Source organism: Diceros bicornis, chromosome 10, assembly GCF_020826845.1.
Source record: "Diceros bicornis minor isolate mBicDic1 chromosome 10, mDicBic1.mat.cur, whole genome shotgun sequence".
NCBI classification, from domain to species: domain Eukaryota; kingdom Metazoa; phylum Chordata; class Mammalia; order Perissodactyla; family Rhinocerotidae; genus Diceros; species Diceros bicornis.
In genome coordinates, this window is record NC_080749.1 from 78,951,687 (window position 1) to 78,975,795 (window position 24,109).

Below are 24,109 nucleotides of genomic sequence, written 5' to 3' on the forward strand. Positions count from 1 at the left end.
GACATTGCTCTTTATTAAAAACCCTCTTTTATTTATTCTATTTATTTTTTTTATTTATTTTTCCCCCAAAGCCCCAGTAGATAGTTGTATGTCATAGTTGCACGTCCTTCTAGTTGCTGTATGTGGGACGCGGCCTCAGCATGGCCGGAGAAGCAGTGCGTCGGTGCGCGCCCGGGATCCAAACCTGGGCTGCCAGCAGCGGAGCGCACGCTCTTAACCACTAAGCCATGAGGCCGGCCCTAAAAACTCTCTTTTACATGTCAGTATAAATTTTGCATTTTCTTCATATAGGTCAACACATTTCCAATTAAGTTAATTCTTAAGTAATTTATATTTTCTTGCTGCAATTGTGATTGTTTTTCAGTATGTTTTCTAATTAGCTATTGTTACACAAAGAAAAATAAACATTTAAACATGTTCATTTTAAAAATCAAAATGAACAAGCTTTTAGACAAATATTTAAAATACTGAAAATGGTTTAAATCAAGACTTCCATGTTTTGGGAAAAACTTATAAACTAATAAGTGATCTTTTTGCTAACTACAAGGGGTTGGAAGATTTTTTTTTGCTGAGGAAGATTCACCCTGAGCTAACATCTGTGCCGATCTTCCTCCACTTTGTATGAGTGTCGCCACCACAGCATGGCTGACGAGTGGTGTAGGTCCACACCTGGGATCTGAACCCACAAACCCAGGCCGCCGAAGTGGAGCACGCTGAACTCAACCACCACACCACGGGGCCACCTCCAGAAGATTTTTCAAAGAGAAATGGACAAGAGGGGCTGGCCTGGTGCCGTAGTGGTTAAGTTCGCGTGTTCCGCTTCAGCCACCCAGGGTTCGAGGGTTTGGATTGTGGGCACAGACCCACGCTCTGCTCATCAAGCCATGCTGTGGCAGCATCCCACATACAAAATAGAGGAGGACTGGCAACAGATGTTAGCTCAGGGCCAATCTTCCTCACCAAAAAAAAAAAAAAAACCAACATCAGCTGCTTTTAAAATCAAAAAGAAACTCAAACATTATTTTTAAAAAGACACACACATCTTTTAAATCTGATACATATCGCCTCAGAATCCCCATCTGCTATAGGGCCCAGAATACATATTTTGAAAAAGCTCTCCAAGTCATCCTGATGACCACCCTTCAGTTAAAAAAAAAAAAGTATCACAAACAAGTTAAATTTATTTTAAATTCCTATCTGATCTCTCCTATAACCACAAATTTGGCACATCAAATCACTTTAGTTTCTACTAATACCATTTTTTAAATAACTGCAAGTTAAATACCTTTAAACAGAGAAATATAATGGTATTAATAATAATTATAATCAAACACTATCATGTTTCCTTAACTCTATGATGCTACTAATTTTAAGACAGTAATTTATTAACAAATTTAAGTAGAAAATAAGAAACAATCCTTTACTAAAATGAAAAAGATGTTTAACTAAAGCACGAGAGCATAAGCTTATCCACATAATCCCCTTACATTATCCTTTCCATTTCTGGCCTCCTTTGGTCTTTATACTAGCCACTTGGCACTCTGATTATGACTGGACTAGACTCAATTCAAATGTCACCTCATCAGAGAAGCCTTCCCTATCTATTCTACTAAATTGACTCCCCCTAGTTCCTTCTCTCTCTAACCCCTATCGCTCTGTCCATTTCCTTCATAGCATTTAGCAAAATCTGTAATTATCCTATTTACTTGTTTACTTACTATTGTCTGTCTTTTCCACTACAATCTGTACTTCACAGGGACAGGCACCGTATCCCAAGCGCTGGGCACACAGCAGGCACTGAAACATGTTGATTTAATTACTCGTGCTCATGAACTCAATTTATTTAGCACCTTTAGCAAGGTCAGTTTTTTTTTTTTGTTTTTTGGGGTTTTTTTTCCCTGAGGAAAATTAGCCCTGAGCTAATATCTGATGCCAATCTTCCCTGTTTTTTTTGCTTGAGGAAGATTAGCCCTGAGCTAACATCTACCTTATATGTGGGTCGCTGCCACAGCATGGCCGACGAGTGGTGTAGGTCCACGCCTGGGATCCAAACCTGTGAACCCAGACCCCCAAAGTGGAACGTGCCAAACTTAACCACTACGCCATGGGGCAGGCCCCAGCGATGGCAGTTTTACTTTTGGCCATAACAAAACTTTCTGCTGGCATTTTCTACTTAGGTTTAATAATTTTATTTTTCCAAATTAAATATAGATAGAAGTTAACAGCTTCTTTAAAATTCACCCAGAAACTTTTGACAGGTAGATATTCTCCCAGATGTATGAATCAGTCACACCAACTTCACCCAGGTCTGAAATTAGAGACTGAGAGATCTGGCAATTTTGCTGTCTTTGAATTAACTGGCATGTCTTGGGCAAACTTCTGCTGAGACAATTGTTTAGTGCAAAGCTGTTTTATACCGTACCATTTTGTAGACATTTTAAACAACAATTAGGAATGGAAATTCAATTAAAAATTCAACCCCATGTGGTGCTACTAATATTAACTGAAATGACAACTAAATAAATGAATACACAAAGCTCAATTCTCAAAATACCAAATATTGAAGACTACTGATATTTCATGGTTGCTGAAACGTTTATTTGGATAAGACACAACCTGATTTCAAAAATGTTAAAATGTGAAAAAAAAAGTGTCTTAAAAAGTGAGGGAAAATTAAGTTATTAGTGAGTCTATTGAGTATAGATACCATATTGGCTGTTTTCTACATTTTATCTGATTTAAATGAGAGGCAGTAGAATCTAATGGTTTATAACAGCAGCTCTCAACTTTCTGTCTCAGACTCCCCTTTCACTCTTACATTTAAAAAGTTTATTAATTCATTTACAAAAATAGTAAGTCCATTACATGTCAACACAACTAACATCTTTAAATTAAAACTTTATTTTTCCAAAACAAAAACAAATTAGTGAGAAGAGTAGCACTGTTTTACATTTTTTGCAAATGTAATAATTGTTTCTGCATTCAATCCGTTGCTGAAAAACTTCCCTGTATATTCATCAGAGATTGACAGTGAAGAAGGCAAATACTGTCTTAGTATTAATATGAAAAATAGTTTTCACCCCACAGACCCACTTCAAGGACTCCCATGACACACTCTGAGCGTGGACTCTGGAGCCAAATTGTCTAAGTTTAAGGTCACTTACTCTAGCTATGTTTAAAACCTTCTTACTCCCTTTTTAGCTATACTTAAACCCTCTGTGCCTCACTTCTCTCATTTCAAAAAGAGGGACAACAGCAGAACTTACTTCACGTAGTTATTGTGTACTAGAAGAGTTCTTCTCGCAAGGTAAACACTATATAAGTGTTTGCTACAAGTATTATATAATTAATCTTCACAACAGTATGTACTAAGAAGTAGCTTCTGTTATTCGCATTTATTAGATAAGAAAATTAAAGTGTAAAGAGGTTGAGTGATCCACACAAGGTAACACAGTTTAAGTGACAGAACTCGGATTTGAATTTAACGCCCACTCTAAAAGCTATGGTTGAAAAAGGCACTATGTAACCCAGCCCCTTTCTTATAGCTCATTCTACTCCTCCCACAGCTTTCTATGTTCTGGCCATACTCTCCTTTCAGTTTCTCTATGGCCTCATGCACACCTTCACCTCAGGGCATCTGTGTAGGCTGTTCCAGCCTGGAATGCTGTCCTACTCCTGCTGTTTAAATAGCTGGCTCCTTCCAATTGTGGTGGTCTCAGCAGGCCTTTCTTGATCACTTTATCCAAATAGCAGCCCTTTCTCCCCTCTCCAGTATTTTCCATTCCAACAACTATGATTCATTTCCTTCCTAGAGCTTTGGATTTTGTACCTTGTTTATCAGATCTTATTACTTATTGATTGTCTATCTTCTCCACCAGATTTTAAGTTCCATGAGAACAGGGTCCATTTCCGTTTTGCTCACATTTGAGTGCTCACTATGCACTCAAAGCTAACAAGCATACTATGATATCTGGACATATGGCATGTACTTAATGTACACAGCACCACATAATGACATTTTGATCAACAACAAACTGCATATACAACAACGGTCCCATGAGATTAGTACCATACAGCCTAGGTGTGTAGCAAGCTATACCACCTAGGTTTGTTTAAGTATACCGATTGATGTTTATACAACAACGAAATCGCTTAATGATGCAATTCTCAGAACATATCCCTGTCGTTAAGTGACGCATGACTCTATTTACTGAATCATGAACCATAATGCTCATATGATCTTAGACAAATCACTTAAACCCTTTGGGTTTCAGTTTTCTTTTACAATGATAAGTTACTTTCCAAATCTAAAATCCTATAAATATATTTTAGTACATTCCTTTGAAAAATAGAATAGTACTGGTTACAGAGCAATTTTGTAAATATTTATTTCCTAACTAGGCTCAGTATCTTTTAGTATCTAGAGGTAGCTATGAACACAGTTGTAAATACACTGCAAGTCTTCTTTTTACTTAAGCAGACAATATAGAATTCTGAAGAAAGCTGTATATTACACCCATCCCATCACCTGGTATATAATTATTATTATTTTTTTTTTGGTGAGGAAGATTGGCCCTGAACTAACATCCATTGCCAATCCTCCTCTTTTTTCTGAGGAAGATTGGCCCTGGGCTAAGATCCCTGCCCATCTTCCTCTACTTTATATGTGGGATGCCGCCACAGGATGGCTTGATAAGCGGTGCATATGTCCATGCCCGGGATCTGAACCTGCAAACCCCAGGCTGCTGAAGCAGAGCGCGTGAACTTAACCACCATGCCACCAGGCCGGCCCCTAAAAACCCAATTTAAAAGCAAAAATCAAGCTGATATTCCAGGATGCAGCTTGATTCAGGCCCACACTGCCTCACTCCTAGGGTATGTTTAACAAAGTAAAGAGGATATCACAGAAAATGATTATCTTTTTGGTGACCATGGTAATGGCAACCTTTATTAGCAAGACTTGACTATAATGTAATGAACAAAATAATAAACTGTTGGAACATGATCTGAAGGAGGTCAATACCTATCTACCAGGAAGCAAACTCATAGTACTTGTGCAAGTACAATAACCTCTCCATTCTACATGGGTAGAAACTGTGTCTTAGCCAACAGTCAGCATATATCTTTTTCAGGAATTGTCAATTTACAGAGAATCAGAATATAAGAGGCAGTACAGCCTAATGGTTAAAAAGTATGGGCTCTGGGGCTGGCCCGGTGGCGCAAGCGGTTAAGTGCGCGCGCTCCGCTGCGGCGGCCCGGGGTTCGCTGGTTCGGATCCCGGGCGCGCACCGACGCACTGCTTGGTAAGCCATGCTGTGGCGGCGTCCCATATAAAGTGGAGGAAGATAGGCACCGATGTTAGCCCAGGGCCGTCTTCCTCAGCAAAAAAGGAGGAGGATTGGCGGATGTTAGCTCAGGGCCGATCTCCTCACACACACACAAAAAAAAAAAAAAAAAGTATGGGCTCTGGCTCTAGACTGCCTGAGTTCAAATTCCAGCTCCCTGACCTACAAGCTATTGTGTCCTTGGGAAAAGTACCTAACTAATCTGTGGCCTCAAATTCCTCATTTATAAAATGGTGATGATGTAAGTACCTATGTCAAATATTTTTTTTTAAAGATTAAGTAAGTTAACATATCAATGAGAAAACTATGATAACTGCTTTCAAGGGTTTCTAGTGGACCAAAATTATTGGACAAACAAAGCTATACAATTACCAGAACAACATATAAGAGAGGAAAAAAATGGTTTTGCTACTGCAACTTTTCAAACTACGTCAAAAACTATGAAGATATTTCAAGGTAGAAGTCTAAAACTTAAGCACTTAAAACATGCTGTTATTATAAATACCAAATTCCCTAAGGAAAAACCTAGAGCTATACTGTACAATACAGTAGCCACTAGCCGCATGTGACTATTTAAATTAAAATTAATTAAAATAAAATAAAATTTAAAGATTCAGTCTCTCACTTGCACTAGCCACATTCCAAGTGCTCAGTAGCTAGATGTGGCTAGTGTCTCCCATACTGGACGGCACAGATATAGAAGATAAGACACCATCGAAGAAATTCTATTGGACAACAATGATCTAGATGTAGCCAGATAATACAATTATGCTGAGTAAATTCGATAATTCAATAACTGTAAAGTTTAGGCAACAAAAAGGTTAAAAGACACAACTATTAAAAAGGAAACACTTCCAAGAGTAAAATTCAAAGGCAAAATTAAGATGTGATCATTTGAAGTCTCCTAGGTAAAACTGCTTAATAAATAGAAGCTACCCACCAAAGATTACCAAAAATTCTAACATGTCTAACTGTATGGGAAATTCATTCTTTATCCTTTAAGTTAAATTCTATAATTTTACCTCTGTTCTAAGATCAGTTTTCTAAAGGAGGAGGTGGCACAGGAATGCGGCAGAGTTCAAGTGTGGAATTCATTTGTTGAGACTCAAATATTTTCCAACTGTATAAAAAACGAAAATGAAAAACTGTGAAATATTGAGATAACATTCTCAAGAATATAATACAAAGGAGAACAAACAATTTTGATGACATTTATAATATAGTTTATCTAATTTAAAAAATAATTAGAGATTCAAAAAATTTCTATAATAACTAGTATATACTTGTGTACTATTAGCGAACCTAATTTAAAAAACAATAGATTTGGAGACAGGAAGTCTGAGTTTTAGTTTCAAATTTGTCATTAATTATTTCTTTCTTTCTTTTTTTTTTTTAAAGATTTTATTTATTTATTCCCCCCCCCCAAAGCCCCAGTAGATAGTTGTATGTCATAGCTGCACATCCTTCTAGTTGCTGTATATGGGACGCGGCCTCAGCATGGCCGGAGAAGCGGTGCGTCGGTGCGCGCCCGGGATCCGAACCCGGGTCGCCAGCAGTGGAGCGCGCTCACTTAACCGCTAAGCCACGGGGCCGGCCCTGTCATTAATTATTTCTAAGACTTTGAGCAGGTTATTCAAAATTTGCTGGAACCTCACTTGAATAATCTATAAAATTAAGTCCTCTACAGCCAAAAATTCTATGACTCCAACTTTTGAAACACGTTACAGTGAACACACACACACGTGCAAACAATTGTTAAAATTTTAATATGTAGTATACAACCAAGCTTAAATAATAAGTATCAACGGCTATAAAATCATTTTGGGTGAGTTTCACAGAACTGAAAATTTTATCGTTTTTAAAAAGAACACAGAAAATGCTATTACTTGAATTTTGGGCACAGAAATATATTAAAAGTTTTCTGATCCGAGAGAATCATTGCCAAATTGCTAAAAGTATACTTTTCTCATATAGTATACTATATACTGATATATGGTATACTATATATTATTATTACAATAGTAATAACTATTGTCATGCAGTTGCTGACCACATTACATTCTACCTCTTTGATTCAAAATTGTATCATGACTTTGAATCTAAAACATCAAAAGAAAATTAACATTTTAAAATATGTTCATTACAAAATGTGGGGTTTTTCTACTGCAATAAAATTCTCTTGGAGTTAAACTACATTATCATTATAAAATCTCCAATGTTTTTCACACTGAAGATGTGTCAGGACCTCCTATTCCAACCACAGCAGCTGACTTTTTCTCTCTTACATTGGTCAATCACAGGAGATTTTTTGTGTGTGTGTGTGTGTGAGAGGAAGATCAGACCTGAGCTAACATCCATGCCAATCCTCCTCTTTTTGCTGAGGAAGACTGGCCCTGAGCTAACATCCGTGCCCATCTTCCTCCACTTTACGTGGGACGCTGCCACAGCATGGCCTGACAAGCGGTGCGTTGGTGCAAGCCCGGGATCCGAACCCGGGCCCAGCAGCGGAGCGCGCTCACTTAATCACTACACCATAGGGCCAGCCCCGACATAAGATTTTTATTTCATGAGAAGTTCTGCAGTAGGGGAAATAACTTGAAAAGGACTAAGAGAATATTTCTGGAAAGATACACAGGAAACCAGCAACACTTTGCAAAGGGGCACTTGATGTCAAGGAGATTGTGACTCTTTTTGTACCTTGGGAATTGTGAATGATGAAGACACTAATGATTTTGAAGCAGTGCAGGCAGGCAGACTTCAAAGCTACACTGGGAACTCCTGTAGAGCTAGGTCTCCGAAAGTCTCTTAGGGCTAAAAATACAGATACTCACGAGGCTCTCCATTTAAGAAGAAAAAAAAAAAAACCAACAAGGCAAATGATAGGAAACTGAGTTTTATTAAATTTGAACACAGCTTTACAACAGCTCAATCCCTGATTAATTGGAGGCAATGAGCCCCTCACTCATTTAAGCAGGAGAAAAGCAGGAGAAAAAAATGGGAACCCTGTTGGGAAGGTAACACTGTTGGAAGCCTCTACGGTTCTTTCATATACAAAGGGTGGCACACAATAAAAAATTACTAAACATGCAAAGTTATAAAAATATGACCAATAATTAAGAGAAAACTAGACAAGAGAATCAGCTCCACAGATGATCCAGGAATGGAGTTAACACACAAGGACAATTATTTAAAATAATTCTTACATATTAAAGAAAACAGAAAAATGGACAAAATTGATAAAAGATGGATAATTGCACCAATGAATTAGGACCTATAAAAATAATTAAATAGACATTCTAGAACTGAAAATACAATACATGAAATTAAGAACTCAATATATTGGTTTTATAGTAAAGTGGACATAGCAGACATAGGATTAAAAGATAACTCAATAAAAAATACCAAAACTATAGCTTGATGGAAAAAGGTAGAGAAAGAAGACACAGGGCCGGCCCTGTGGTTTAGCGGTTAAGTGCGCGCGCTCCGCTGCTGGTGGCCCGGGTTCGGATCCCGGGCGCGCACCGACGCACCGCTTCTCTGGCCATGCTGAGGCCACGTCCCACGTACAGCAACTGGAAGGATGTGCAGCTATGACATACAACTATCTACTGGGGGTTTGGGGGGAAATAAATAAATAAATAAAATTATAAAAAAAAAAAAAAAGAAGAAGACAGAAAGAAGAGTAGAAGAGAGAGGAAAGGGAAGCCAGGGAGAGGGGGAAAGATGAGGAGGAGAGGTTTAAGAGAAATGTGGGACATGCTCAGAATGTCTAATAGCCACGTAACTGAAGTCCCAGATGAGAGAAGAAAGAGATAAAAGCAATATTCAAAGAGAGAATGACAGATTTTTACAAAACTGATGAAAGAAATCAATTCAGAGATTCAAGACATTCTGCCAATTCCAAGTGGAACATATTCAAAGAAAACTATATCTAGGACATCATAATTGAACTAAAAAAGGAAGAGAAAATTCATAAAAGCAGCACAGAAAAAAATACAGTTGATCTTCAAAGAAACAATAAGACTGATAGCAAATTTCTTAACAGAAAAAGCAGAAGCCAGAATATAACAGAATGACATAGTTTAAGGTACAAAAGAAAATAACTGCCAATCTAGAATACAATAACTAGCAAAAATATCCTTCAAAAATTAAGGGGGAGGAGAGGATTCTGGGAAGATGTCAGAGTTGAGGGCACCAGGAATCTGTCAACATCTCGATAACAACCACACTCACAGAATCTGCCTGATGTAACTATTTTGCAATCCTGGAGTCTACTGAACGCTTGCAACCTCTATGGAAGACTTGTGGTTTTTAATTTTAATTGCAATTAATTTTGGTCACTTTCAACTCTTAGCACAGTAACAGCTACCCATCCCCCATCCCCAGCCATGTGGCAGGCAGCTGTGCACATGTTCCTGGAGCAGCTTGCAGGCACAGGGTGGACAAAAAGAAGCCTGTCAAAAAAATATTGGAGGGCTGGCCCATGGCTTAGCAGTTAGGTGTGCGCGCTCCGCTGCTGGCGGCCTGGGTTCGATCCCGGGCGCGCACCGACACACTACTTCTCCGGCCATGCTGAGGCCACGTCCCACATACAGCAACTGGAAGGATGTGCAGCTATGACATACAACTATCTACTAGGGCTTTGGGGGAAAAAAATAAATAAATAAAATTATAAAAAAAAATATATATTGGAGATGTGTGCTCTGATTGCTGACTGCTGATTCTGATCACAGAGATACAGACAAAAACACAGGAAGCCACTCCCCTCACTGCTGCAAGCCCCACTGTTGCATCTCCCCTCACTGTTGCAAGCCCCACCTCTCCTGCTTAAGTGACTTCAGGGGATTTAAGGAGTCTGTGCCCATTTCACCCCTCTTCATTTTTCTCTTTCCCCTTTAGGGAGCTAGACACTAAAGATTAGGACATTAAAAAAAAGCTGTATATAGAGGGAAAAATAGAAAGTAACCACACATGCCCAGAATGCACATAGAAAAGACCTGAGAAGACCTCAAGTTTAAACCTCAGGCTTCCCTTTGGCTCAGAGAGAGCCTACAGTAACAACAACAAAAAACAAAAACAGTAACAAAAAACAGCAAACCCTGGGGAAGCGCAAAAATCTGACTTCCAGAGTTACTACCTTATTAGATTCAAAAGTCCAGCACTCAATAAAAAAATCACAAGGCATATGGGAAAACAGGAAAAAAAAAAACAAAACAAGAAAGCATTGAGGAAACTACCTCAATATAATAAAAGCTATATATGAAAAACCCAGAGGACATCACACACAATGGTGAAAGACTGAAAGATTTTCCTCTAAGATCAGGAACAAGACAAGGATGCCTGCTCTCATCACTTCTATTCAATGGGTATGCTTGACCTAACCAATACTGGTACACACATAAAAGAAAACTGATACATTCTGCTAATATCAGAGAAAGTAGAATTTAAGGCAAGAATCATTACTCCAGGGGCCGGCCCCGTGGCTTAGTGGTTAAGTGCGTGCGCTCCGCTGCTGGCGGCCTGGGTTCGGATCCCGGGCGCGCACCAACCACCGCTTCTCCGGCCATGCTGAGGCCGCGTCCCACATACAGCAACTAGAAGGATGTGCAACTATGACATACAACTACCTACTGGGGCTTTGGGGGAAAAATAAATAAATAAAGAATCATTACTCCAGATAAAAGGAATATAACGTAGTGATAAAGGGATCAATCAAACATAAAGATATCACAATCATAAACTTGTATATACCCAATAATAACCTCAAAATAAATAAAGTGAAAATTTACAGAATTAAAAGGAGGAACAGTGGGGCCGGCCCTGTGGCGCAGCGGTTAAGTGCGCGCGATCCACTGCTGGCGGCCCGGGTTCGGATCCTGGGCATGCACCGACACACCGCTTGTCAGGCCATGCTGTGGCGGCATCCAATATAAAGTGGAGGAAGACAGACACAGATGTTAGCCCAGGGTCAGTCTTCCTCAGCAAAAAAAGAGGAGGACTGGCATGCATGTTAGCTCAGGGCTGATCTTCCTCACACTAAAAAAAGGAAGAACAGACAGATCCATAATCATACTCAGAGAGACCTTAATGCCTCCCAGTAGATGATAGAAAAAGCAACAAAAATCTGTAAGATCTGAACAATGCAATTAACAAACTTGACGCAAGGACCTATACAAAACAGTGTACCCAGCAACAAAAAAATTCACATTCTTTTCAAGGGTGCAGGGAACATTAATCAAAACTGACCACATACTGGGCCATAAAGAAAGCCTCAACACACTTCAAATATGATGATGCCAATCAGAGTATGTTCTCTAACCACAACAAAAGTAAGCTCGAGATCATTAACAATAATAACTAATAAATAAAAATCTAGAAAAACACCAACTACCTGGAAATTGAATATTATACTTCTAAATAACTTATGGGTCAAAGAAGAAACCAAAACTGAAATTAGTAAATATGTTGAACTCAATGTTAAGGAAGATATAACATATTAAAACTTGTGGGATGTAGCTACAGCCTTAATTGCACGTGCAGGAAACATGTCTAAAGCAAAGACATAGTTCCTATATGCATATAGGAGTTTTAGTTAACCTGGTACCTTGCAAAGCTAAGACTGCCTGTATTAGCAGAGAGGCTGAAAAAAATCAATGGTCCAAGCTTCTATCTCAAGAAGCTAGAGAGAATAGCAAACCAGGAAATAGAAAACAAGCATACAATAGAAGAAAAAAATCAGCAAAGCCAAAAGTTGGTTCTTTGAAAAGATTAAGAAAATTGAGGGCCAGCCCCGCGGCTTAGCGGTTAAGTGCATGTGCTCTGCTACTGGCAGCCCGGGTTCGGATCCCTGGTGCGCACCGATGCACAGCTTCTCCAGCTATGCTGAGGCCGCGTCCCACATACAGCAACTAGAAGGATGTGCAACTATGACGTACAACTATCTACTGGGGCTTTTGGGGGGGAAAAAAGAATTAAAAAAAAAAAAGAAAATTGAAAAACTTCTAGTAATACTGATTAAGGAAAAAGAAAAATCATAAATTACTACAGAATTTTTAGATATCAAAAACAGAATAATACAATAAATTCTACACCAATAAATGTGACACTTAGGAGGCCAGCCGGGTGGCATAGTGGTTAAATTCACGCACTCCGCTTTGGTGGCCTGGGGTTCGCAGGTTCAGATCCTGGGCACAGACCTATGCACTGCTCATCAAGCCATGCTGTGGCAAATGTTCCACATATAAAAAAAAAATAGAGGAAGATGGGCACAGATGTTAGCTCAGGGCCAATCTTCCTCAGCAAAAAGAGGAAGATTGGCAACCGATGTTAGCTCAGGGCTAACCTTTCTCACATGAAAAAAGTGACACTTAGCATGAAATGAACACATTTCTTGAAAAATACAAATTACCAACACTGAAAGAAATAGATTATCCAAATAGCCTCATAGCTATTAAGAAAAGGAATCTGTTATTAAAAATCTTTCCATAAAGAAAATCTCAAGTACAGCTGGTTTCACCAGTGAATTCTTCCAAACAACTAAGGAGGAAATAACACCAAGCTTGTAGAAAGTATTCCAGAGAACAGAAAATAATCGAAGACTTCCTAACTCTTTTCAAGAACCAGTGTATCCTTGATGTCAAAAAATGACACAGACATTACAAGGAAGGAAAATCATACACTAATCTTTCTCAAAAATATTAATGCAAAAATATTAATGTATTAGCAAATAAAATCTAGCACTATGTATAAGAACATATATAAGAAAATAATTTATTTCAGGTATATAACAGAACTTTAACTAGGAGAAAAATATATGATCATCCAAAAAGGTACAGAAAAAGTACACAAAATTCAATAACCATTCATGATAAAACTCTTTGGAAAACTCATAAAGAATAGCCAAAAAAATCCTACAGCAAGTGTCACAGTCAAAGGTAAAATACTGAAAACATACCCTCTGAGGTTGAAAACAAGAGAGAGATGACCATTATCACCACTTCTATTCAACACTGTACTGGAGGGCCTAGCTAGTACTTTTCTTAGTCAAGAAAAAGAAATAAGAATAAGGATTGAAAGGAATAAATGTCATTATTTACAGATGATATGATTATTAACAGACAATATGAATACATACCATGAAAATTCAACATAAACTAATTTTTAGAATTAATAAGTGAATTTATCTAGGTTTCTGGATATAAGGCTAATATACAAAAATCAATTAGATTTCTGTAAACAAGCCATAAATTTTTAAAAATACAACTCCCAACAGCATTTAAAAAAAAAATTTAATAGGGCTGGCCCTGTGGCATAGTGGTTAAGTGCGTGCACTCCACTGCTGGCGGCCTGGGTTCAGATCCCAGGCGCGCACCGACGCACTGCTTATCAAGCCATGCTGTGGTGGCATCCCATATAAAGTGCAGGAAGATGGGCACGGATGCTAGCCCAGGGCCAGTCTTCCTCAGCAAAAAGAAGAGGATTGGCATGGATATTAGCTCAGGGCTGATCTTTCTCATAAAAAAAAAAAAATTAAAAACTAGGAATAAATCTAACAGAAAAAGTGCAAGATCCCTATACAGAAAACTAGAAAACTTTTTTTTTTTGCTTAGGAGGATTCACCCTGAGCTAACATCTGTTGCCAATCTTCCTCTATTTTGTACGTGAGTCACTGCCACAGCATGGCTGACAAGTGGTGTAGGTCCGCGCCCAGGATCCGAACCCGCAAACCCAGGCTGCCAAAGCGCAGCGCACCAAACTCAACCACTACACCAAGGGGTTGGTCCCCTAGAAAACATTTTTGAGAGAAATTAAAGGAAGTTTAAATAAATGGAAGGATATACCATGTTCACAGGTTGGGAGACTCATAGTAAAGATGTCAATTCTATCCCAATTAATTTCTAGTTTCAAAGCAATCTTAATCAAAATTCCACTCTTCTCCTTTTAAAAAGAAATCGACAAGCTGATTCTGAAATCCCTATGAAAATTCAAGGAGCCAAGAATAGCCAATGCAATCTCAAAAAACGACAAATATTGGCGGACTCATACTCCAAGACATTAAGACCCGTTATAAAGCTACAGTAATTAAAATTGTACAAGCATAGCAATTAAAACTTACCAGTGGAAAAAGAGAACCTAGAAACAGTCACATACAAATAGGATTACCTGATTTATGACAAAGGCAAATTGCTGTGCAGTGGGGAAAAGACAGTCTTTTAAATAAAAGATGCTGGGTCAAAGACATCTCTATGAAAAATAATGTATCATGATCTCTAACCCTTCACAATTCACAAAAGTAAATTCCAAACAGAATGCAGATCTAAATGTGAAAGTAAGAAAAAAACAAAAACATAACAAAATATCTTTGTGTCCTTGAAGCAGGTAAACATTTTTTAAGAAACACAAGAAACACTAACCATAACAACAACAAAAAATAGATAAATTGGACTGTATTAAATCTGTCATCAAAAGACAGATTAAGAGAGTGAAAAGGCAAGCCAAAGACTAAAAGAGGATATCAGTAATACATAGGCCAAATACCTAGGGAGAGATCTGTGACTGCTTGAGGTGGGAGTTGGAGCAGGAAAGCTATGAGGTCCTGGCGCAAAAGGCCAGCCTAAGACTGAGATTGAACCCAGACAATATCCTTATCCTCAATCACGAGCCTCATACAGGGCAAAGAGGAAAAGTGTGAAGAGAGAACGGACTTCTACTTCTGGACAAGACAGAGTGATAGAAACTGAACTTAGTCTCTTGCTTGACATAATCAAAAAATGGGAAAAAAAATATGATACACAGGTTTTCAAGATACCGGACACAGATAACGAAGAACAATGAAGTTGCCCCACTCCCTTCCTTGAGAGAGTTTCCAGGCTGCAGTGCAGAAGGGAAACGCAGGTAGAACCTGGCCAACTCCCCGAGTTAAGGAGGTAGAGCTGCGAGCCCAGGTAGATCAGCGTATTGGTCTACCACAGGACAGAGTAATGGAAAAGAGAGAGCAATACAAAGAAAGAACTCTGAAGATCTATAGAGGGTCCCCCTCTAATAGTCAGATGATAACTGATGAGCACATATGTGTGTGAGAAAACTACCAGAAGACAGGGAAAGAAACGCCAAAAGAATTAGAAGTTGCAGTGACCGGAACTCACACAGGGCCACAAACAGCACCTATTCTCACCAACCAGACTGAGAATCGGGTCAAGTAGATAAAAGAATCCTTTCTAAGTAATGGGGAATAATTAGCCCTATAATGAACACAGCTTCAGTACTGCCTAATAAATCTTATAATCAAAACCTGAAAGGATCACACTGTTTTCCAAGAAGTTAACTGCATCCCAGCACAGAGCTCAAAAATATTTATAGCAATTCAAAAATATCCACAACATCTCAAGGTAAAACTCACAGTGTCAAGTAACCAATAAAAAAATTACCAGGAATGCAAAGAATCAGGAAAACGAGATCCATAATGAAAAGAAAAATCGATTACTCAAAACTGACCCAAAATTAACACAGATGTTACAATCAGCAGATAAGGACTTTAAAACAGTCATTGTTAACTATAATATTCAAAACAGATGTTAAAAACAAAAGGCCTAAATTGAACTTTTAGAAATAAAAACTATAATGTATGAGGTAAAAAATACACTAGATGGGAATAATGGCACATTAGACACTGCAGAAAAAAGATTAGCGAACTTGAAAACAGCAACAGAAACTAGTAAAAATGAAACACAGAGAAAAAAATTAAAACAAACACAGCATCAGTGAGTTGTGGGACAACTTCAAGCAGCCTAATATGTGTGCAACTGGATTCCCCAAACTAGAGGGGAGAGAGAAGGGGACAAAAAAAATTTGAAGAAACAATCGCGAAAGAAATTTCCAAACTGGATGAAAACTATTAACCTATAGTTCTAAGAAGTTCAATGAACCCCAAGCACAAAAAACATGAAGAAAACTACACCAAGTATTTTTAACTAAATTTCTCAAAACTAGTGATAAAGAGAGCATCTTAAATACAGGTGTGGGGTGGGGGGGAGACACATTATGTACAGAGGCACAAAGATAAGGATGACAACATGATGCAAGAGAGAAGACAATGAAGCAACATCTTTCAAGTATTAAAAGAAAAAAATCTGTCAACCTAGAATTCTATAAAGCAAAAATATCTCTCAAAAATAAAGTCAAGGAGGGGCCAGCCCAGTGGCATAGTGGTTAAGTTCGCATGCTCTGCTTCAGCAGCCTGGGGGTCGCAGGTTCAGATCCCAGGCATGGACCTACGCACCACTCATCAAGCCATGCTGTGGCAGGTGTCCCAAGTAAAACAGAGAAAGATGGGCACAGATGTTAGCTCAGGGCTAATCTTCCTCACAAAAAAATTAAATTAAATTAAAAAATAAAGTCAAAACAAAGACTTTTGCAGATATACAAAAGCTGCCTCGCACTACCAGAAGTGTTAAAAGAAGCCCTTTGGGGAAAAGGAAAAGGATATCAGTTAGAAATATGGATTTATGCTAAGGATTGAAGAGAATCAGAAATGGTTACTAGGTAACAAGGATAAATATGTTATTTTTTCCTAATTACTTTTTTCTTATTGTTATTTTCTACAGATATTAAGAGGAAACAAGAGAACCTTATGAACACTTTATGCTAAAACATTCAACAACTTAGTTGACATGGACAAATTTCTTGAAAGAAACATATCACCAAACCTCACTCAAGAAGAAAGAGATAATGCCAATAGTCTTCTGTCTGTTTTAAAAATGGAATTTGTCATTAAAAAACCTTTCCACAAAAAAAAAGTGTGAAGAGAGACCACTTCTGTGTCACAAGTGGACAAGAATGGCTGAAAGTTGAGGGTAAAGCATGAACACTGAGGAAATCCCTCTGAGAACTAAATCCTCACCCTAACACAATGCAACAGCAACCTACCATTCGAAAACTATGAAGTCTGAAGCGCACTGAAGGTAATGATAGCAGCAACAAACCCAAACCCAGCTCAAGTCCTGATCAGGCTGATGCAAATCCCACACGCACTAATGGCCAGACAGAAGTGTACTCATTTTCAGGCATAAATACAATTTACCTCAGTCTCTACTGTTCTACACACAATATTTGGCACTCAATAAAAAGTTTCAAGACACAAAAACAACCACCTATAGTCAAGAGATAAAGCAATCAAGACTAGACTAAGAAAAGACCCAGTTCCAATGTTGGAACTACCAGACAGGGACTTTAGAATAACTACGATAACAAATTAAAGAGTCTAATGAAAAAGCTGAACAACACATATGAATATATGGGTAATTACAACAGAGAGATGGAAACTATAAGAAAGAATCAAATGGAAATGCTGGAAATAAAAAAAAACAACACTGAGTCAGAGATAAAGAATTCCTTCTCCAGGCTCATCAACAGACTCCAACACAGTTTATGAAAGAATTGATTTTAAACTTAAAGATAAGTCAAAAGAAATTATCAAACCTGAAACACAAAGAGAAATAAAATAGTGAAAAAAAATTTGCAGATCATCCAAGACCTATGGGACAATATCAAATTGTCTAACATTGTTTTATTTGAATTCCCAGAAAGAAAAGAGAGAAAATAGGATAAAAGAAAGACGAAGGGAAAATGGGTGGGAATTTTCTAACAACGAAAGACATCAAACCACAGATCCACGAAGCTCAGAGAACTCTAAGCAGGATAGATACTCTCCTATCAAAACAAAACACCAGCTAGATATGTTATAATGAAACATCTAAAAACTAAAGATAATGAGATGTGAGAGACTCAATGCAGTATTTGCAAAGGAGATGATTTCAATCCATTTCCACAAATCTTAACCCTTCAGCCAAAGTACAGAAATGTCAGAAGTTACTGGAGAACAGGAGAGGATGTTTTGGAAAGGGTTATTGAAACGCCATGAGTCCCATCTTGCACCAAGGAGTAAGTATAGGTGGTATTACCTCCTGACTCCACGTGTAATAAGAAGGAACTTCAGGGATACTACTCAGAGATCTTGACATATGTCACCAGCAGCTTGAAGGATACATTAGACTGGTGTGCCTCACATTTAGGAAATCTAAAGGGCAAGAGACACTAGCTACCTACTTCATGTCAGAGTAAAAAGAGCTTACGGATATGTTGAAAGAGCATTCCCAGAGTGCGTCAGTGAAGACTGCACAAATGTTTACCATGGACTAGACAGGGTCCAAGTGGAAGAGAGAGAGAACACTGCCAAGAGAGGCTGATCACAGAAAGAAGCAGATTTAAGCTAGCAAAAGAAAAATCAGTGAACTTGAAGATAGGTCAATTGAGATTATCTAGTCTGAGGAACAAAAGAAAAAAGAATGGAGAAAAATGAACAGAGTCTCAAACACTTGTGGGATACCATCAACCATACCAACACAAACATAATGGGCCTCCCAGAAGGAGAAGAAAAAGAGAACAGGATAGAAATAATATTTGAATAAATAATGGCCAAAAGCTTCCCAAATTTGATGAAAAACACTAACCTACAGATCCAAGAAGCTCAACAAACTCCACTATGGATAAACTCAAAGAGCTCCACACCTAGACACATAATGACCAAACTGCTGAAAGCCATTTAAGTGTGTACTGTGTAGTTTGAATGTCTGGCTAGTTTAAGATTTTTTTAAATTAAATCTTTCTGGATGGTTCCAAGAAACAATTTCAGATTTCATGGAAGGAAGTATGCTTTTTCTGAGGTTAATGATATGAGATCGAATCTCAAGAATGAGAAGCATACATGCAAAGAACACAGCGGAGAAAGAATATGAAAACTGAAGTTGATGCCTTTATATCGACTAAGTTATTTGGGTAGAGCATAAGAATCAAGGCAAAATACAAGTTACTAATCTTTCTGTTTACCTCACATCTCTTTCCCAGTCCCCTTACTTTTCTACTCCCAGAAAACAGCAAGTAATTATTTCCCAAAGAGGATGAATAAAACATTAAATCCTTCTGAAAAATAGTCCAGTATAATTTCATCATACAGGAATTTTCTCTATGAACATATTCTTCTACTGATTTCACTATTATAGAAGCTTGTGAAAATGTCTCTTTTTAATTGATAGATAAAATTTTAAGCATATGCATAAGTAAGCAGTATAATGAACCCCCATATACCCTGAGCTTCAATAATTATGAACTCATAGCCAATCTTTTTTCACCATATTCCCCCAGTTCCTCCTGCCCCCAATTATTTGAAGCAAATCCAGGATATCATTTTAACTGTAAATATTTTAGTATATATAGCTAAAAGATAAGAATTGTTTTTTCAACATAACCACAATATCATCACATCTAAAGAAATTTAACAATTCCTTAATATGATCAAATATCCAGCCAATGTTCAAATTTACAATTGTGTCATTTTTAAAAAACACTGTTTGAATCAGGATCCAAATGAGGTTTACGTATCAGGATTGGATGATATGTCTCTTAAATCTCTTTTAATCTATAGGGGTGTGCATGTGTTTGTCTTGTTGTAATTTATTTGTTGATGAAACAAGAGTTACTTACATCAGCCTGAAACAAATTATGCTTGTTAAAGAAATAGTTATTTACCACTTCCACATGTCTGGATTTTGCTGATTGCACCTGAATGGTGATTTAATATATTCCTCTGTCCTCGGTAGCTTTGGTCAAATTGTGGTTGGACATAGCAGTTTGACCAGATTAGGTTCATTTTAGGGGAGGAAGACCACTGGTGGTGTGTTCTTCAGTCAGAAGGCTCATGTCTTGTCACTTTTTGTGATATTAGAAGCTCCTGGTGATCAATGCTTAGGGATCTTTAGGGATTACAAAATGGTTATAATCTAATTATCATTCCTTCTTCATATAATTAGTTGGAATACTTCTATAAAGAGAAACTTCTCTTTATCTAGTATTTGGTTACTTAGCAGTAGCATTTTTATAGGAAAGATGGGATAAATGCTTAGTTTCTTCCCCTTTATTTGCCAGTTTTCAAATTGAGTTGGTTAACTAGCATTCTCTACAGATAACCAATTAGTTTTGCTTTAAGTATCATTATAAACTCATGGGCTAAACATACTCGATATGTTTCAACTCACCACAGTTATTATTCTTGGTAATACTCATATTGTCCCATCTTTGCCCAGTGGTAGCTTTTTCATGCTTGGCTTCTGTGCAGGAAAGAGTTAACTCAGCAAGCCTGGGTGTTCAAACCTTGCACATTACGAAGAAGGGCCTGTTTTTGTGGCCATTGGCTAGTGTATTAGTTTCCCAGGACTGCCATAACAAAGTACCACAAACTGCATGACTTAAAACAACAGAAATTTACTGTCTCACAGTTCAGATGGAGGTTAGAAGTCTGAAATCAAGATGTCAGCAGAGCCATACTTTCTCTGAAACCTGGGGAGAATCCTTCCTTGCCTTCTCTAGCTTCTGGAGTTGCCAGCAATCCTTTGTATTCCTTGACTTGTAGATGCTCTCTTCTCCTCTTCTTATAAGGACAGCAGTCATATTGGATTAAAGGCCTGCCCTACTCCAGTATGACTTCATCTTAACTAATTACATTTGCAATGACTCCATTTCCAAATAAGGTCACATTCTGAGATACCAGGGGTTAGGACTGCAACATAACTTTTTGGAGGACACAATTCAACCCACAACAGGTGGCTCCTGGGAACTGAACTCTTGAAATATTCTGGTAAAAGTGTTTTGCGTGCTTGGGGCCTTGAATCACATGTACCAGTTTGTCTAGATAGTTTGTGCACTGTGATTATGGTAAACATCTGCTTTCTTTTTGGAGGTCTAAAACTTCAGCAACTGTGGCCCGTGTGACTGACCACCAATAAAAACCCTGGACATCTAGGCTCAAGTGGTCTTCCCTAGTAGACAACATTTTACATGTGTTGTCGTAACTCATTACTGGAGGGATCACATGCATCTTGTTCAACTCCCTGGGAGAGGACTCTCGCAAGCTTACACCTGGTTTCCTCCAGACTTTACCCCATATGCCTTTTGCTTTGCTGATTTTTATCACTTCACTGTAATAAACTGTAACTGTGACTATAATGACTTATGAGTCATTCTAACAAATCACGAAACCTGGGGGTGATCTTGGGGACCCCCAACACAGCTCCTAAGCCCTTTGAACATAAACCTTGTAAATGATGATAGTCTCCCAGCTGCCCGCTAGAATAAGAAGTCCAGGCTCATCTTGTACATTTCCTGCCCTTGACCCAGGATCAAATATCTCTCCAAGGAACCCTGGTTCTTTTCAGTGGGAAATAATATTTGGACACTGCATTCTGGATGCTAAAGAATGGCCATGCCTTAAATACAACATATTCCAGGAAAATACGCTGAACTTTAGAATAAATCTTTCAAATACTGAATAAACGTTTAACGTACCTAGTATTCACAGAGTCGAGGAAGGCAGTAGCGGCAGTTTGGTGGCATTTTTACCTCTAAAAAAGTTCTCTTCTTTACCTAGTTAACTGACAAAGTTCAGAAAAAGCTCTTCGTGAAGGCAAAAAATATTTGAGTTAATCATTTTTAACTATAATCCAGAACCGCAACGAGTAAAAAGTGAAAGCAGGAAACTAGATACAGGGGGATGGAGCAGGGGCAGGCATCTAAGTGCCTAAACATTTCTTCGTTTCTTCTTATTGTCACCACTATTACTTTTTGAATAGTACTAGAAAAGTCCTGATGTATTGTTTCTAATTTTAAATACAATTAAATGTACATAAAAGAGCTTATCTTTAGAATTTAGATTTACAAATTTAAAAAATTGCTAGTCAGGTGCCAGTCTGGTGGGTAGTGGTTAAGTTTGCACGCTCTGCTTTGCCAGCCTGGGGGTTTGCAGGTTTGGATTCCAGGCACGGACCAGCACACCACATATCAAGCCATGCTGTGGCAGCATCCCATATACAAAATGGAGGAAGATGGGCACAGATGTTAGCTCAGAGCTAATCTTCCTCAGCAAAAAGAGGCAGACTGGCAATGGATGTTAGCTCAGAGCCAGTCTTCCTCACACACACCAAAAAATAGCTACTCAAATCTGTCGATCTTTTTTTCTTTATAGTATTGTACTTTTTGTTTTTTTAATAAACATCTTCCCTAGGCTGAGGTTATAAACATACTCATCTGTATTTTCTTTCTCCTTAAAGATTTTGTATTACTACAGGTATTATTTTATTAGCTAATACTTGTATAGCATTTATTATATGCCAGGCACTATTCTAAGCATTTTACATAATTCATCTGCTATTTACAACAACTCTATAAGGTAGGTACTATTATTATGCCCATTTTATAGATGAAGAAACAAACAGGCACTGATAGGTTAAATCACTTGCCCAAGGGTACACAGCTAATAAGTGGTGAAGCCACATCTCTGTTGACCTAGACCACAAGAACTCTGAACACCTTCCCAACCCACAGGATATTACATGTGTTCATTATGCTGAGAACATCATATTTGTTTTACCTGGTCAGTAGAATACCTTAGAAAGATACATGCATGCCAGAGGGTGGAAGAATCACACAAAAATTTAGAAGCCTGCTACCCTGATGAAGCCTCTAGGGGGCCTAGTGGTCTGGAGTATGCCAAGACATTCTCTTCAACGTGAAGGACAAGCTGCCATAGCTCAGCCTGCCACCACCACTTAGAAAGAAACATGGTGCTTGGTAGGAAAAAACTAGTGGGAAATTCTGGAAATAACATAAACCATATTTTAGAGTGCTGCTCTGCCCCATCTCCTGAATAACCCATAAAGCCGCCAGTTTTAAATGGGGCCCAGGACATGAAAAGACAGTGTAGCAGGTCAATGCGGTAGTGGAAGATACTCTGCCATTTGGGCCTTAAGATCCGCCAAACTCAGTGGTGTTTCCAAGTGTCTGTGGTGGATGATAAAGCAGCTGTATCAAGATACCAGCAGGCCCTGCTAGAAGAATCACAACACACAGAGCCCTACAGAGAGCAGGATTTCGCAGCCTTGGCACTACTGGCATTTTGGTCACTCCTGACATTGTGAGGGGTCTGTCCTATGCATCACAGGATGTTTAGCAGCATCCCTGGCCTCTACCCACTAGATGCCAGCAGCACTTCCTCAAGTTGTGACAAACACAATGTCTTCAAACATTGCCAAATATCCCTGGGGAGCAAAGCTGCCCCTTGAAAAGCACTGCTCTAGAATAAAGCTATGCCCTCTTCTGCATATGAATCTACTTTTGAGCAAGAGCTCCTTGCTTGGTTTCTGGGCCCTGGGAGAGACTGACCACAGGGCATCAAGGTGACCATGTGACCTGATCTACTCTTAAGAACTGGGTGTTCTGATCCCCCAAGCCATAAAGTTGAATGTGCTAGCAGCATTCCTTCATTAAGTGGAAGTGATAGTGTGTGTCAGACATTAGCTTTTCCTCTCCTTCAGGGCACATGAGAAGACTATACTTCCCTACCTTCTTTAAGTCAGACGTGACCTCATGACTTGCTCTCACCAATAAGTAGAAATGATTCCTGTGAAGCATTTAATTGCCAATATGCACTCTCCAGCCTGTTCTTCTCTTGCCACTAAGATAATAGACGCAGAGACAAATATAGAGATGCAATGCTGACCCACCATATGGAGAACAGCTACCCCGGAGCCACCCAGCCTTCCAGCAGATCTTACATGAGAATAAACAAATCTTTTTTTTTTTTTAATTTTAAGTCATTATTTGAAGATTGGTTATTACCACTACATAAGTAGCTAATCTTGACTACAATGGTTACATAT

The 24,109-nt window shown here is 38.4% G+C and overlaps 1 protein-coding gene across 6 annotated transcripts in view; it reads right to left on the bottom strand.

Annotated features, from left to right (window-relative positions):
- HYCC2 (hyccin PI4KA lipid kinase complex subunit 2) overlaps window positions 1-24,109 on the bottom strand; it is an 88,571-nt gene that overhangs the window by 54,378 nt on the left and 10,084 nt on the right. For 3 of the 6 annotated variants that reach the window (XM_058549568.1, XM_058549567.1, XM_058549572.1), the window contains one exon: window positions 6,368-6,465. The exons of 1 other annotated variant lie outside the window; for it this stretch is intronic. The gene's annotated coding sequence lies outside the window, so the exon portion shown is untranslated. 2 more of the 6 variants (XM_058549569.1, XM_058549570.1) reach the window with 2 other exon arrangements.